The sequence below is a fragment of the Nycticebus coucang genome, unplaced genomic scaffold (genome assembly GCF_027406575.1).
Source record: "Nycticebus coucang isolate mNycCou1 unplaced genomic scaffold, mNycCou1.pri scaffold_57, whole genome shotgun sequence".
In the NCBI taxonomy this organism is placed as follows: Eukaryota; Metazoa; Chordata; class Mammalia; order Primates; family Lorisidae; genus Nycticebus; species Nycticebus coucang.
Window position 1 is genome coordinate 90170 of NW_026515585.1, and position 18713 is coordinate 108882.

Consider the following 18713-nt stretch of genomic DNA (forward strand, 5'->3'; position numbering starts at 1 on the left):
GAATACATACATATATATACACACATATATATTTAATTAAGTCACTTGGTCATAGGTCATAAGTACATTTATGCCAAATGGGATTCCATGTGTTGATTATTTGTACAAATTGGAGTGCTTACATCCTACTAATCAACATAGCTTTCACCTCATTTCCCCAATTGCAGCATTAAGACATTTGTGTTCTACACCTGATAGATCCAACTTGTACTTGCAATATGCTCCATAGGTGTGATCCCCCTACTAACCCTCCCTCTATCAACCCATCCTCCTCCTTTCCCTTCTCCCTCCCCTTCCCTCCTTCATTCTAGGCTAAAGTTGTGTTTCATTTTTCATATACAAGTGTGAGTGATTATAAATTGGTTTCACAGTAGCACTGAGTACATTAGATTTTTTTTCCATTTCTGAGATACTTTACTAAGAAGAGTATTTTACAGCTCCAACCATGTAAACATAAAACAGGTAATGTCTCCATTTCTTTTTTTTTTTTAATGCTGCAAAGTATTCCCTGGTATATTGGCTGGCAACTTGTAAAAGACTCAAACTGGACCAACACCTTTCTCCTCTAACAAAAATTGACTCTCACTGGTTAAAGGACTTAAACTTAAGACATGAAACTATAAAAAATTCATAGAGAGAGTGCAGGGAAATGCTTGAAAAAATTGGCCTGAAAGAATATTTGATGAGGAGGACACCCCGAGCAATTGAAACAACATCAAAAATACATTACTAAGATCTGATCAAATTAAAAAGTTTCTGCACTGCCAAGAAAACAGTAAATAAAGCAAATAGCGTCAAAATGGGAGAGGATTTTTGCAAGTTATATTTCTGACAAAGGTCTAATAACCTGAATCCACAGAGAACTCAAACATATGACTAAGAAAAAAAAAAAGTGATTCCATTTAAATGTGGGCAAGAGACATGAACAGAAGCTTCTATGAAGATAGGCACATGGTCTACAGACGCATGAAAAAATGCTCACCATCTTTAATCATCTGAGAAATGCAAACAAAAACTACTCTGAGATACCACCTAACTCCAGTAAGAGTATCCCACATCACAAAATCCCCAAACTCTAGATGTTGGCGTGGTTGTGGAGAAAAGGGAACACTTTTGCACTGCTGCTGGGAATGCAAGCTAGTACATTCCTTTTGGAAGGAAGTTTGGAGAACACTCAGGGATCTAAATGTACACCTGACTTTTGATCCTGCAATTCCTCTTCTAGGTGTATATCGAAAGGACCAAAAGTCATTTGGCAATAAAGATATTTGCACCAGATTGTTCATTGCAGCTCAATTCATAATTGCCAAGTCATGGAAGATAATTACATTTTTATAAAATTAGTTTCCTTTGGTATATCCTATTAATCTTTTAAGATCTTTAGAAAATAGCCATTTTATAGAACAAAAAATTTGTCTTAAAAAAGCAGCCACTGCTTGTATGCAAATTAGTCTTATTCGATAATGTAATATCAATGCAACATGCATCTCTGATGCCTGGCATTTGTGGAGAGGAGACATGCATCTCTCTGGTTTACCCCAATTCCAGCACTCTCCTGCTTCTAAGTGATCTCTGGGGCAGCAACAATCTATCTTGTGTGAGGGCCAGTTTCCTAAATCCATCTTGGTCAGTACTCTCAAATTTCCTCATCATTAACTACAAAATTACCTAGTTAATTTTCTTCTTTCCACTCTCTTTCCCTACCCAGAATGTCTCTTCCCTTCAAAAAGTATTCTGTAACCCTGTGGTCTCCATTGTTTTCATGGATTATTTCTGATATTTCTTCCCTCTTCATTTAGCAAAACGATCTCACATTTATAACTTGATTTCTTTGTTTCTTTGCTCCTTCTCCTCCAGCTAAACTCATGCTCAGAAATAAGAGCAAAATAATGCCTTTTCTTGATCCTGCTATGGTGAAACTGTTCTTCCGGGTTTTTTTTCCAGATTTCTCTATAGGCAAGTGTATACCCTTGCTACTCATGGGGATCCAAGGACCAGCAGCCTCAGCGTCACTTGTGTGTGTTAGAAATGAAGATACCTAGACCTACTGAATCACAAAGTGCATTTTTAACAAGGTATCCAGGAGATATCAGAAAGTTTGAGAAGCTCTGGTCTGCAGGGATTTGCGTCCACATTTCCTTACCTGAGCTTCCCCTTTAGAATCTCACCACCAGTCCCTCCGTGTAACATACTCCAAGATGAAAAGGCATCACAAATCATCAAGTTTCTGATGGACTTTTTATCAGGCTATACTTTCCAATATATCTTCATAACTAACCCTCTTCTCTCCATTCTAGCTTCCTTATTGTGAAGTATATGATACTACTGTTCAGTAAAGTAAAATAGTTTATATGCCACTGAATTATATACATTTGTGCCTGACCCTATGCTTCCTTTCCTCTGTGTTAGATGAAACACGCCTCTGCATGATCAGAGACTTCAGTCTTTCATGCCTCCCTAACAGTGAGGAACGTGGGAGCAGCGAGGGTATGTGCTCTTTGTCTCTGACACATTTTGAAACTGGGAGCTCACTTTATATTCTTGCCACCTTTGTAATGCCCTGTCCACTTTGCACTAAGAAATTACTATTTTTCCTATGTACTCAATTTTAATTTAAGGACAATTAATGACAATTAAGGACATGGTAGGGGTAGGGAAAGTGGAGAGCAGAGAGAGAAAGGAGGGAGGTTTGGGGAAAAGAATAGTAGAGAGCGGGGAGGAGAGGAAGGTGGAGCCTTGGTGTGTGCCACACCTTTTAGGGACAAGATAGGATTGCAAGAGGGATTTTGCCTAACAAATGCAATCAGTGTAACCTGGTTTCATGTACTCTCAATGAATCCTCAACATTAAAAAAAGAAAAAGAAATTGATTTCTTTTAAGACAGTATAAATGTTAATTTTTTTGTATTATTAATTGGCTGTCCTGTTTCTACAGTGTAGAAAAGGGTATTCTTTGAATAGCTCTAACAAATATAAATTTAATCTTTCTACTTTGTGATAGAATTAGAGCTAAAAATTATATGCCCAACCCTCTTCAAGTATTTTTTAAAATTGTTGAATTAATATAGGTATTTCTTTTGTTCAGCAATTTTATGCAAATGCCTAAATACAAAATGTTCAGTAAGTACTACAGAGGAAGGAAATGGCTTAGTATTTTACAAAGCTTCTTGAAAATCAGAAAAACTGGTAGCATTTGATTCCACCTCAAAATTTCTATAAGCAAACACTCTTAAGCAATGCCACCACATATAATCTACAATTGTAAACAAAATTTCACATTTTCTTCACACTGTATAGAAATACACATCACAAATGTGCAATTAGAATTAATACAGAATATTTGCAAAATGAACAAAATTTAGGCCTAGACCAAAAACATATTCCGATTTGTTGAAAATAAGTTGACTAGACATTATTTTATCATCTTACGCTAATTTACATTTATAAAAATTTTAATTAAACATACTAGATTGAGGTGCTAAGAATGTGTGCACTATCTATACTTAAAGTTAATGCCCTATAATTTTATAAATCCAAATTTCAAAAGGAAGGATTCTGTTTATTGAATAATGGAATCCTCTTTTGGATCACTTAGTTTCTATTGCCTATATCAGGCCTGTTCATATGAACGTATATTCTCACTACATACAGAAACACTATAGAGTCCCTTTAGGAACTGCAATAATCATACATGAATAATTACTGAGGATTAAGGTACCTAACAAAATTACTGAATTCCAACATGGTCTTTTTTATTGTTATAAACCAAGAGTCCCATTACAACACACTCCTAAATTCAGAGTTTTAGAATTACTGAAAATGATTTAGATTATTTGAGTAATTATACTCATACCTTCCGCTTACCCAAATAACTGCATAAAATCATGCTACATTAAACTTCCATTATAAAAACAAACCAATAGAGCAATGGACAACATGTCTGACTACTGTTATAAAAGGAATTTTTCCCATTATAATTTTGAAGGCTTTGTTGGGAAGCCCATTTCAGTAAATCAAGTAAGAGTCATGTATTGATTTGAAACTTCTTAGTTCAAAAGTTTACAAAGAGAAGTTTTTGTATAGATGAAAAATCCTTCTCCAAATTCATTTCTTACAGCTTCCTTATTCTTTATTTCTTCACAGGCCAAATTTTATACTTGATAATAATGTGAGGTTCTATATAATCACTACATGATAAGTTTACTTCTACTTATACACACCTCTTATTTGTATAGCACCCAGTAAACACTTTGACAATTTATTATTTCAAATACATGCCACCTCTTTGAGAGAAAATGGATTTTTTATTGGCCATTCCTTATCATAGAAACAAATTGTTAATTCTCTAAGTATCATTTATCATTTACTGTCTTTTTTAATTTTTTTTTTTTTAGAAAAAGAGTCTTACTTTTCACCCTCTGTAGAGTGCAGTGGTGTCACAGTGCACAGCAATCTTAAGCTCTTGGGCTTAGGTGATTCTATTGCCTCAGCCTCCAGAGTAGCTGGGACTACCGGTGCCCATTACAATGCCCGGCTATTTTTTTGTTGCTGTTTGGCCAGAGCCAGGATTGAACCTGCCACCCTCGGTATATGGGGCCAGCACCTTACTCAATGAGGCACAGGTGCTGCCCCCCTTAATATTTTATATGTTTATTTTTTTTCTTTTTTTATTGAATCGTAGCTGTGTACATTAATGCAACTATGGGGTACATTGTGCTGGTTCTGTACACAATCTGAAATACTTTCATCAAACTGGTTAATATAGCCTTCACCACATTTTCTTAGTTATGTGTTTAGACATTTATACTACCCTCCCTCCACTCACCCTATCCCTCTCCCCCTCTTAATTTTAAGAGTGTGCCTGAGGGTTCCCTTCTGACATTCCCAAATTAACAACAAGATATTATTCCAGAATCCACCTTAAAACTTGATTTTTTTTTTAAATATGGTGCTTTTCTAAACACAAAAGGCCATCTGAATGTTTCTTAAGAATTTTTTATGTTAGACATTCTGTCTGAATACGCTCTAAATCTATACTCAAAGGATGACTGGTTAACAACCACTGGTACTTTGAATTTCTCTACTGAAAAAAATCATGTGACACCACACATTGTAAATTATAGTAATTATAAATATCCTTTGTCAATAGAATCAGAAGGATAGACCATCTAACTGTTTAAAAACCTAAGCCAATGGGCGGCGCCTGTGGCTTAGTCGGTAAGGCACCAGCCTCATATACCGAGGGGGGCGGGTTCAAACCCGGCCCCAGCCAAACTGCAACCAAAAAATAGCCGGACGTTGTGGCGGGCGCCTGTAGTCCCAGCTACTCGGAGGCTGAGGCAAGTGAATCGCTTAAGCCCAGGAGTTTGAGGTTGCTGTGAGCTGTGTGATGCCACGGCACTCTACCGAGGGCCATAAAGTGAGACTCTGTCTCTACAAAAAAAGAAAAAAAAAAAACACCTAAGCCAATGAAAAATCTATATAATACAAGAAAGAAAACTTAAATTTAGGCCATAAGCAGATTTAACTAAGATTTAAAATGCACTAATTTCCTCATTTTAAATCTCTTCTCTTTCAATGTTATAATTCGAATCTCTTAAAACAAGAAGTGAATTAAAACACAATAATTGTTAAACCATTTTCCAAAAAATCAAGTATCCCTGCACCTTAAATTTTCTGTACTGTACCATTTATCAGTCTTTTGTGCAAGAGTTAGCAATTCATGGCACAGGGGTCACATTTTGCTTTTCCTGCTAAGTTAATGATGCTCATCAAACCTCATCCAAATCCTTTACATTTTTTATTGTTAGGGATTCATCGAGCGTACAAACATCCAGGTTACACTAATTGCATTTGTCAAGCAAAATCCCTCTTATAAATGTGTTCCTATTACTCTTTCAGCTGCTGCTTTTTATTTTCCCTCTTGTCTGCCTGCTCTGTCTGGGCAAGAAGGTAGTCACACATGGCTTCAGGTACTTCCTTAGTCACAAGTGTAAACAACAATTTTCCTCATCCACTATTCAAAGTTGGTTTGGCCTACTAAACAAGTCTGAAATTGGAGAAGACAACTTAGTCTTTGCCGCTGTTTGTTGCTGTACTCGTACTTCAGCTGCCTCTGCCAAGTACATCAATGTCTTTCTTTCTGGGCTTTCTCAAAATTTTACACCCATTGCATTTGTATACTGAGGAACACATTATTTTTGCCTCACAGCATTCATAATAGTTTTTAAGACAGCCTGATCATTTGCAATTACATCCTTTGCTATGATGTCAATCTGATTCTCCCTCCTTTCCTTTCCCTATCTTAGGCCTGAAGCCTTCTGGATTTCTGTCAAGGCATGTTTTTATTGCTTTTTTTCTTTCATTTTCATGTTCCAAATTATTATAATAACTAGTACAATTGTGGATGTTGTAAAATTCACTATTTGCAATGCAATCACAATATAATGTCAAACACAGTGATATTTTACACTTACAGGGCTTTCTAGGCCCAATGGAAGACACAGATGGGATTATACCATTGAATGGAAGCCTCGACTGGATCTGGATACCAAATATTCCAACGAAGTTAGAATAGCTTGCTACAGACACGTATGAAGACTACTGTAGCTGAGTAAAGTACTGAGCTGGAAGCACAGCATAGCCCACAATCCCTGTTCCCAGAGTTGTGGCCAAGACACTGCCAGGACAAGGCCTGGTGGCCCGTTGGTGAGGTTGGGCTGAATCTGTGGCAGTGTTGCGGCAGGCATGATGAGCCAGTCCTGTGGCTGGCTAGTAGTTATGATTTGTGAAGTTAGATTGATTGGTTGGGAGCAACTTGTTTGACAACCTAAGCCACGATAATTGGAACGGACTTCTGAACTGGGGTTGTATTCACAAGCAATGGCTTTGCTTGCTGGCTTTGAGTGTTTTTACTGGGATTCTATCTAGCTGGGGTGAGCTACTGGTTGTGTGGCAGTAACAAGTCAGACATAATAAAACTTGCTTCCAGGTAACTGCATCTTCCGGACATTGAGAGCAGTTTCCAGACGTGCAATTGCTTTAAACTTTGATGTGCTTACTCCCCTAACAGTGATGGTCTGCACAATTGATTCCACTGCCTTATTTGGTGATTTCTTTTTTTTTTTAATTTTTTTATTAAATCATAACTGTATACAATGATATGATTATGGGGCATCATACACTCACTTCATAAACCATTTGACACATTTTTATCACAGTGGTTAACATAGCCTTTCCGGCGTTATCTCAGGAGATATGGCTATTTTCTTTAGTGTCTGTGTTGTATAATTTAAAGGCGATCCAATAAAACCACTTTCAGATATTGTTGTGGTCTTTGATGGAGTTCTGGGAATAGACTGTGAAAGAACCCTACCTGCAATGACTGGAGGTGATACTTGAGTTGTTTGTCCTGTAACTGTTTTTCCATTACTTGGTTTTGCAAAGATCAGCTTCTTGATTACCGGACCAGAGGTTGGTATTTGAGGCTTCTTAGCAATCTGTAGTGTTTTTTACTGTTTGGTCTATAACAAGGGCTGTGTTACACTATTCATCTGTTGGCTTCCTGGGGTCAGTGCTGAGACTCCAATGACAGGTTTCAACTCTGGCCTTCTTCCCATGATTAACTATTTTAATTTGCTGCAGTGATAACTTACTATCTCCTGATAGGGCCTCAGTTGTAAATTTCTGAGTCTGCGGTAGTTGGCTTTGGGGTAGTTCTAGAACGAGACTTAACCAAAGTGGTTAAAATTAACTTCTGTTCATCTGGTTTAAGTTTCTGACTACCAGTTTAACATCAGCTGTCTGTGATACTTTGTTTAACATAATATGATGGACTGATACAGTCATAGGAGTCTGAGCACGAAATTTCTGAACGCCACTTGGAAAAGCTGGTTTCACTGTGGTGTTACAATTTGCCTTAGTAATTGTGGCATTCCCTGTAACTTGGTTAGTGTGCTTACTGTCCACTGTGATTGGTTCTGTGGAAATAGGCATGGCTGTAGAGCCACCAGTAAAATTTATGTTGACAATTTCTTCCACTTCTGTCTCTATGGGAATTGGGTCTTCCCCAGCTTCAATACTATGGTCACCAACTGAAGTCATACCAGTGTCCATTATCTCCTCTGGAAGCAAACCTTTCACTTTGGCAGGGACCACCTCCATGATCATTCTCCTGCTAGAAAGTTAATCAGGCACAAACCCAGCAGCTCTCTGGGCTCCCATCTGTGGCAGCAGCAGTAGCTGCCTTGGAGACTCAGGGCAGGGACTGTTCAAATTCACTCGCCCAGAACCATTCTACCGCTTCACCCCATAATACGTAGGCCCTTGCCACCCATGCACCCTCTCCAGAAATTGTATCATTTGACCAGCCTGAATCATGCCACCTGATCCTTTTCACTTAGTGTACTTCCTCCCTGTCTTCTTCTTCCCGGGAGTTCCCACCTGTGAGCTTAGGTGCCATCCGACTGGTCATAAAATCAATCAAATATTTTCCCTGAAAATCTGAATGCACAGTTAACCCTTTGCCAGGAGCCTGGATGCCTGAAAGTATACCCCCTGCAGAGCCCAGAGTGTTTGGTGAATTCACAGGCCCAGGCATTGTGTAGACCTCTAGATGGCATCACGGGCAGCGACTAGTGAGGAAACGGGGGCTGCAGAGAGAGAATGGTGTCTGGAGAGACAGGGATGTGGAGATGGTGTGCAGCTGGCAGAGGAACTGACATCCAAGTTCTGACATTAATGGGCAACTTTCCTGACTCCCTTACCCACGAGAGGGGACCAGAGTCTAGCCCCATGGGTTTGCTGGACAGAATGCCTGTGAATTCCTAAAACTGGATGCTTGAAACTCTGAACTCTTTCTCGTGAACAGTGATTGTACTCCCTGGGACAATCTGATTAGAACTTTCAACCTGGAATGTCTACCTGGGGACCCTCCAAAGTTGAGTTGTAGTTGTTTTGTAGTGGAGAGTTATAGATTCTCCTCCTCTAGCTGTTACTAGTGTGGGGGAGGTGGGGCAACCCAGATGTTGATATAGTTCTACAGCTGAGATTCAACAGGATTGACCTTTCACAATGGTCAAAGGCTGTAGGGGAAAAGCCACAATCACAAGCTCCAGGTCATTGGTAATGGACTGCTTAGCACCAGTACCTGAAGCCACCAAACCAAACTCCCCCCACAAGTTTTAAAGGCAATATTGGAGAAAATACTCCTGAGGAAGAACCAGTGGAAGAACTTTGGCAACATGAAAAATCAGTGAAGATCACCTACACCAAGGGATGAAAAAGGAGATACAACAAAAGATACTATTCATAGAGAAGTGGCTCAAATGTCAGAAACAGAATTCAGAATATGGTTGAAAAATAAGACGAATAGAGTGGAGGAAAAGATGAAAAGAGACATCCAAAAAACTGTTCAAAAGTTGTTTCAAGAAACTAAAGAATTCAAAGACAAAGTCGCCAAGGATATGAACATAATGAGAAAGATATAGCAGAGCTTAACGAAATGAAAAAAGTGTTCTAAGAACTTTGAAATACAGTAGGGTTCCTCACTAATTGAGTTTAGCAGGTAATAAAGTGTATCAGAAATTAAAGACAAGGCTTTTGAATGATACCAATTATTCAAACAGGCAGAAAACAGGAGAATCAGAACAGAACATTCTCTGAAAGAGTTGTGGGGCCATTCCAAAAGATCAAACATCCAAAGTATAGAGATTCCTGAAGAAGAAAATGATGATCCTTAAAGTACAAATGCTTGACTCCAAGATATTATGAAGGAGAATTTCCAAAGCATTGCAAGAGATACAAAATTTCAGATAGTAAAAAGTTTCAGAACCCCAGCGCAATGCAATCCAAATAAACCATTTCTTAGATACATTGTATTTAAATTTGCCAAAGTTAATATCAAAGAAAAAGTCCTACAAACAGCCAGGTGTAACAAAAATCTTACCGACAAAGGGAAAAATACTAGGTTGACCGCACATCTTTTAGCCAAAACTTTTCAAGGCAGAAGAGGATCATCATGCACCTTCAATCTCCTAAAACAAAATAACTTTTAGCTCAGAATCCCATATCCATATAAAATGAGTTTCATTTGTGATGGAGAAATCAAATACTTCACTGATACCCACATGTTGAGGAAATTTGCCATAACAAGATGAGCTATCCAGGAAATACACAGAACCATTTTCTGTAATGACCAGCACAGTTGTCTACCACCCAAAGAAATACACCCAGAATTTAAACAACAAAGCCTAGATTTCACAATGGTCAAAGGGTTAAAAATATGCACTAGACATTTGAAAAACAAAACAACCAAAATACTACCATACCTATCAATTATCTCAATTAATGTGAATAGCCTAAATTCTCCCCTAAAGGCACAGAATGGCTGACTGGTTTTAAAAAACTAAGGCCAGTAATTGTTGCCAATGGGGTCTCATCTTACCTCAAAGGACAAAGAAAGACTCAAAGCGAATGAATGGAGATCAGGCAAATGGACATCAGAAAAAAGCAGGGATAGCAATCTTAGTTGCAGATATACTTGAATTAAAACAAAAACAAATAACAAAATGCAAGGACAGATACTAAATATTTGTCAAGGGCAACAATCAACATGAATAGCTTTCAATAATTAACATTTATGTACCCTTTCTGAATGTTCTTCTATTTACAAAACAAACCCTAATGGATCTGAACAATATGATATCTTCCTGTACTATAAATAACTGGACATTTTAAATACCCCTTTAGCTATTCAGGATAGATCATCAAAAAAAAAAAACAACTAAGAAATAATGGTCTTAAACTTGACACTCGAAAAAAATGGACATAACCGACAACTACAGAATCTTTCATCCTAATAAAACAGAATACACATTTTTTTCACCAGCCCACAGATCATATCTTCAAAACTGATCATATCTTCAAACACAAGTCTAACCTCAACGCATTTAAAATAATACCAATTATACCTTCTAGCAAAAGAAATATTCCTACTCAAAGTCGTGGAAGTGAAATAACCTTAGTATAAATGATAGCTAGGTCAAAGATGAGATTAAGAAAGAAATCATCAGATTTGCTGAACAAAATGATAATGAAGACACAAACTATCAAAACCTGTGGGATACTGCAAAGGCGGTCCTAAGAGGGAAGTTCATAGCATAAGAAGTCTTCATCAAGAAGAGGCTGAGGCAAGAGAATCGCTTAAGCCCAGGAGTTGGAGGTTGCTGTGAGCTGTGTGAGGCCACGGCACTCTACCGAGGGCCATAAAGTGAGACTCTGTCTCTACAAAAAAATAAATAAATAAATAAATAAATAAATAAATAAAAGAAAACAAGAGGAGAGCAAGTCAGCAACCTAATAGGCTATCTTAAGCAACAGGAAATGAAAGATAAATACAACTGCAAACCCAGCAGATGAAAAGAAATAACCAAACTTAGAGCAGAATTAAATAGAATTGAAAACAAAAGAATCACTCAGTAGGTCATCATAACAGAAAGTTGGGTTTTTGAAAAGATTAATAAAATTAATTAACCTTTGGCTAGACTAAGCAAAAGAAGAAAAATAAAATCTCTAAGAACATCAATCAGAAACAATAAAGGGGGGGAACCCAGATACCACAAAAATTCAAAAAATTCTCAATGACTACCACAAAATAACTCTATTCTCAGATACATGATAATATAAAGGAAATTGACCAATACCTGTAAGCATATCACTTCCTAGATGGAACCAGAAAGAATTAGAAATTTTGAATAGACCTTTATCAAGCACTAAACTATCAACTATACAAAATCTCTCCAAAATAAAAATTCAAACGGTTGCACATCAGAATTCTATCAAACCTTCAAAGAGGAACTAGTACCTATATTACATAACCTATTCCAAAACATAGAAAAGGAAGAAATCCTCCCCAACACATTTTACAAAGCAAATATCACCTTGATCCTCAAAACATGTAAGGCCCCAACAAAGGAAGAAAAATATACATGAATATCATTAATGGATATCGATGCAAAAATATTCAATAAGATCCCAGCAAACAGAATTCAGTGACACATCAAAAAAGTTTTATACCATGATCAAGTTGGTTTTATCCCAGGGTTATGAGTTTGGTTCAACATACATAAATCTAGAAATATAACATAGCGCATAAAAAAATAAAAAAAAAATATCACCACATGATTCTATCTATTGATGCAGAAAAGGCTTCTGATAATCGAGCATCATTTCATGATTGGAACACTTAGGAAAACAGGGTTAGATGGGACATTTCTTAAAATGATAGAGGCCATCTACAGAAAACCCACAGTCAATATCAAATTGAATGAAGTAAAATTGAAAACATTTCCACTCAGATCTGGAACTAGACAAGGATAGTGTCTCCACTGCTATTCAACATCCATTTCAATCAGGTAAGTGAAGGAGATCAAGGGTATTCAAATGGGGACAGAAGAGGTCAAACTCTTGCTTTTCACATATGACATGATCTTATACCTGGAAAACCCCAGGGAATGAACTACAAAGCTTTTAGAACTGATCAAGGAATACAGCAGTGTCTCAGGACACAAAATCCATGCCTAGAAATCAGTAGCTTTTATATATTCCAATGATAGTCAAACTGAAAATATAATCAAAGATTCTGTTCCTTTTACAGTAGTGCCAAAGATGATGAAATATCTGAGAATTTATCTTACAAAGGATGCAAAAGAGCTTTATAATTATACCATGGAAAATATTCAGCCATAAAAAAATGGAGACTTGTTGGAACAAAGTTTTCTTAGTAAAGCATCAAAAGAATGGAGAAGCAAGAATCCAATGTACTCTATTCCAATATGAAGGCAGCCCCTAATACAGGGGCGGGGGCTAAGAGAATGAGCAAGTGGGAAGAGGGGTGGAGGGAAAGGGCTGGGGTGGCAGGGTATGTTACACCTCTTGTGCGTGGGGCACAACTATAAGAGGGACTTCATCTAACAAATGCAATCAGTGTAACCTTATTCTTTGTACCCGCAAGGAATCACAAACAAACAATAAATAAACAAATAAGTGAATAAATGAATTAAAATGGAGACTTTACATCTTTTATTTTTACCTGGATGCAGTTGGAACATATTCTTCTCAGTAAAATATCTCAAGAATGGAAACAAACAAACAAAAAAAAGTGTTCAATGTACTCAATACTATTATGAAACCAATATATAAACACTTCTACTCTCATATGAATGACAAAACACAAATACAGTCTAACAAGAGGAATGGGAGATGGGAGGGGAAGAGGGAAGGTGATAAGTGGGAAGAGGGAGGTTATTTGCTTGGATCTCACCTAAAGTGCATAATGCAAATGTATACTTCAAAATAACTGAAGAGTAAATTATGTCTTACCATAAAAAATAAATGAAGTGGTGGTTATGTTAATCAGTTTGATTTAAGCATTCCAATTGTACATCAAATCACCATATTATGCTCCATAAATGCATACAGTTATGATTTAATAAAAAAATTAAAAGAACACGCACAACTTATCACCATTTCACTTCTCTTTCTTCTCCTTGTATGCATGCAATTGGTGACTTTCCTTGGCTCTTACAATATATCAATGCGTTTTAAGCAAATTTTGTGTCAAATAGCTTTTTCAGAAATATACAATTGTTACCTTCGACTTGTTCATTCACTGTATTTTTTCCTTTTTGATTAGAAGCCTCAGACGAATACCCAAGATCCTTCTTTTTACGATTCTGTGAGATGCTCTGTGAAAATTAATAACAACATTGAGTTTGAAATAAATTAAAATACTAAGGTCCTTGAAGATTTCCTAATCACTACCTTAAATTAAAGTATTAAGGTTCATGAAAATTTCCCAATCAGAATTTTTTATGAAAAAGCAGTTATAATAAAAGCAGTATCTGTTTAAAAGCAGAACACTGCAATTGAAGACTTCATATTTGGTCTCCAGATGAAACCTGTATTACATCTGTTTTTCATGGCTGATTCTGTGAACTAAAGAGGGAGCTAAAAAAAAAGAAAGAAAGAAAGACTCACCTAATATTCAATGGTTAATTGAGAAAATATAAATTTATATGCCTATGTCAACAAGGAATTTTCTTCAAAATACATAACTCTAATCTTCACTCCCCACCAAAAATAAGTGAACATTATAAGAACATACAATATACTGACTATAATACTTACAACATTAAATAAATTGATATTCCTTATTCTAGAAATATGTTGGTGATAAATTAGTATTGGCCAAATGGGAACCTTTGGAGTATGTCATTATGAACATAAACTGAACATTATCAAATCTTCTTTATTTAGGTAAACAATACTTTAAAACGAATTTATATTTTTCAAACTTTAGATTGATATGAGGGCATAAACTTTTAGATTACATTGTTTTCATTTCTAAAATAATTTTCAATTTTTAGTTGAGCCCTTCACCCAGGAGACATGCTGAACACTTTGACATTCTGCACATTAGATCGGATCCCACCAATCACCCTCCCTTCATCTTCTCTCCTCTCTGCCTCCTCTCTTCTCCATCTCATGAGACTAGCATTTTTGTTAGATGTGGGCTTGTAGTTGTTTATATATTGGTTTCATATTAGTATTGAGTATATTGGATACTTGCTTATCCATTCTATTTTTTATAATTTATTAAATCATAGCTGTGTACATTGATATGATCATGGGGCATCATTCACTAGCTTCACAGACCATTTGACACACTTTCATCACACTGGTTAACATAGCCTTCCTGGCATTGTCTCAGTCACTGTGCCAAGACGCTTACATTCCACATGTACCAAGTTTCACATATACCCTTGTAAGATGCACCGCTGATGGAATCCCACCAATCCCCTTCCCTCCACCACTTCCACCCTCCCTCCCCTCCCTTTCCCCCTTCTCCCTATTCTTAGGTTGTAACTGGGTTATAGCTTTTATGTGAAAACCCTAAATTAGTTTCATGGTAGGGCTGAGTACATTGGGTACTTTTTCTTCCATTCTTGAGATACTTTACTAAGAAGAATATGTTCCAGCTCCATCCATGTAAACATGAAAGAGGTAAAGTCTCCATCTTTCTTTAAGGCTGCATAGTATTCCATGGTATACATATACCAAATTTATTAATCCATTCGTGGATCGATGGGCACTTGGGCTTTTTCCATGACTTAGCTATTATGAATTGGGCTGCAATAACCATTCTGGTACAAATATCTTTGTTATGTTGTGATTTTTGGTCTTCTGGGTATATGCCCAGTAGAGGAATTACAGGATTGAATGGCAGATCTATTTTTAGATCTCTGAGTGTTCTCCATATATCTTTCCAAAAGGAATGTATTAATTTGCATTCCCACCAGCAGTGCAGAAGTGTTCCCTTTTCTCCGCATCCACGCCAACATCTCTGGTCTTGAGATTTTGTGATATAGGCTAGTCTCACTGGAGTTAGATGATATCTCAAAGTAGTTTTGATTTGCATTTCTCTGATGATTAAAGATGATGAGCATTTTTTCATATGTCTGAAGGCCGTGCGCCTGTCTTCTTCAGAGAAGTTTCTCTTCAAATCCCTTGCCCAGCCTGCGATGGGATCCCTTGTTTTTTTCTTGCTGATGCATTTGAGTTCTCTGTGGATTCTGGTTATTAAATCCACAGAGCTCTGTTTTCTTGCTTTACTGTGTTCTTGGCTGTGCAGCTTTTTAGTTGGATCAAGTTCCAGTAGTGTATTTTTGACGCTGCTTCAATTGCCCGGGGGGTCCTCCACATAAAATACTCGCCCAGACCGATTTCCTCAAGGGTTTTGCCTGCACTCTCCTCTAGTATTTCTATAGTTTCATGTCTTAAGTTTAAATCTTTAATCCACTGAGGGTCTATCTTTGTTAATGGTGAAAGGTTTGGGTCCAGTTTCAGTCTTCTGCAGGTTGCCAGCCAGTTAACCCAGCACAATTTGTTAAATAGGGAATCTTTTCCCCACTGAATGTTTTGAATTGGCTTGTCAAAGATTAAATAACATTAAGTAGCTGGATTCATCTCTTGGTTCTCTATTCTGTTCCAGACATCTACTTCTCTGTTTTTGTGCCAATACCATGCTGTTTTGATCACTATCGATTTGTAGTATAGTCTGAGGTCTGGTAGAGTAATTCCTCCTGCTTTATTTTTATTTCTGAGTAATGTCTTGGCTATTCAAGGTTTTTTCTGATTCCATATAAACAAAGTATTGTTTTTTCAAGATCTTTAAAGTATGACAGTGGAGCTTTAATAGGGATTGCATTGCAATTATATATTGCTTTGGGTACTATGGACATTTTAACAATGTTGATTCTTCCCAGCCATGAGCATGGTATGTTTTTCCATCTGTTAATATTTTCAGCTATTTCTTTTCTTAGAGTTTCATAGTTCTCTTTATAGAGATCTTTCATGTCCTTTGTTAGATAAATTCCCAAATATTTCATCTTCTTTGGCACTACTGTGAATGGGATAGAGTCCTTAACTGTGTTCTCAACTTGACTATTGTTGGTATATATAAAGGCTACCGATTTATGAATGTTGATTTTGTAACCTGAGACGCTGCTGTATTCCTTGATCACTTCTAAGAGTTTTGTAGTAGAGTCCCTAGTGTTTTCCAGATATACTATCATATCATCTGTGAAGACCAAAAGTTTGATCTCTTCTGACCCTATATGGATACCCTTGATTGCCTTTTCTTCCCTAATTGCAGTGGCTAAAACTTCCATTACAATGTTAAAAAGCAATGGAGACAATGGGCAGCCTTGTCTGGTTCCTGATCTGAGTGGAAATGATTCCACTTTAACTCCATTCAATATGTATTTGTCTGTGGGCTTGCTGTAGATGGCCTCTATCAGTTTAAGAAATGTCCCTTCTATACTGATTTTCTTAAGTGTTCTGATCATGAAGGGATGCTGGATATTATCAAAAACTTTTTCTGCATCGATTGAGAGAATCATATGGTCTTTGTTTTTTAATTTATGTGCTGGGTTACATTTATAGATTTACATATATTGAACCAGCCTTGAGACTCTGGGATAAAACCAACTTGGTCATGATGTATAATTTGTTTGATGTGTTGCTGGATTCTGTTTGTTAGGATCTTGTTGAATATTTTTGCATCTATATTCATTAGTGACATTGGTCTATAATTTTCTTTTCTTGTTGAGTCTTTTCCTGGTTTGGGGATCAGGGTGATGTTTGCTTCATAGAACGTGTTGGGTAGTCTTCCTTCTTTTTCTACCTTTTGGAACAGGTTGAGTAATATAGGTACTAATTCCTCTTTAAAGGTTTGGTAGAATTCTGACATGAAACCATCTTGTCCCGGGCTTTTCTTTTTAGGGAGGTTTTGTATGGTTGATGCTATTTCCAAAGATGATATGGGCCTGTTCAACATTTCCACTTGATTCTGGCTAAGTCTTGGAAGGTGACGTGCTTCCAAGTATCGGTAAATTTCCTTCAGATTTTCATATTTCTGAGAATAAAGTTTCTTGTAATATTCATTAAGGATTTTTTTTTTATTTCTGAGGAGTCTGTTGTTATTTCGTCTTTGTTGTTTCTGATTGATGAGTTTAGAGAGTTTACTCTTTTTATCCTGATTAGGTTGGCCAAAAGTTTATCTATTTAATTGACCTTTTCAAAAAAACAGCTTTTTGATTTATTGATCTGTTGTATTATTCTTTTGTTTTCAATTTCATTTAATTCTACTCCAATTTTGGTTATTTCTTTTTATCTACTAGGTTTTGGGTTGGAATGTTCTTCCTTTTCCTGTTGCTTGAGATGTCCCAGTAAGTTGTAAACTTCCTCTCTTTCCGTTCTCTTGAGGAAGGCTTGCAGTGCTATAAATATCGCTCTTAGAAGTGCCTTTGCGGTGTCCCAGAACTTCTGATAGTTTGTGTCTTCATTGTTGTTTTGTTCCAAAAAATTAGCGATTTCTTTCTTAATATCATCTCTGACCAAGCTATCATTCAGCATAAGGTTATTTAACTTCCATGTTTTTGTACGAGTATGCAGATTCCTGTTGTTACTCAGCTCAAGTCTTATTCCGTGGTGGTACGAGAAGATGCATGGAATAATTTCTATTCCTTTAAATTTACTGAGGTTAGATTTGTGACCTAAGATGTGATCAATTTCTGAGTAAGTTCCATGAGCTGATGAGAAGTATGTGTATTCAGTTTTGTTGGGATGAAATGTTCTGTAGATGTCTGCTAAATTCAAATGTTGGATGGTTAGGTTTAAATCTAAGATTTCTTTGCTCAGCTTCTTCTTGGAGGATCGATCAAACACTTCCAAAGGAGTGTTGAAATCTCCGACTATTATGGAGCTGGAGGAAATCAAGTTGCTCATGTCTCTTAGAGTTTCTCTTATAAATTGAGGTGCATTCTGGTTGGGTGCATAGATATTAATAATTGAGATCTCATAATATTAAGTATTACCCGTAACAATTATCAAGTGACCATTCTTGTCCTTCCTTAATTTTGTTGGTTTAAAGCCTATTGTATCTGCAAATAAAATTGCAACACCTGCTTTTTTATGATTACCATTTGCCTGAAATATGGATGACCATCCTTTCATCCGGAGTCTGTATTTGTCTTTTAAGTTAAGATGTGACTCTTGTATGCAACAAATATCTGGCCTGAGTTTTTGTAACCAGTCAGCTAACCTATGCCTCTTTAGAGGACAGTTTAAGCCATTCACATTAATGGAGAATAT

At 36.7% G+C, this 18713-nt stretch overlaps 1 pseudogene; it reads right to left on the reverse strand.

The window, feature by feature from the left end:
* Positions 1–5711: 5711 nt before the first annotated feature.
* LOC128579480 (protein lin-54 homolog) lies at positions 5712–8162 on the reverse strand (annotated as a pseudogene).
* Positions 8163–18713: the final 10551 nt, after the last annotated feature.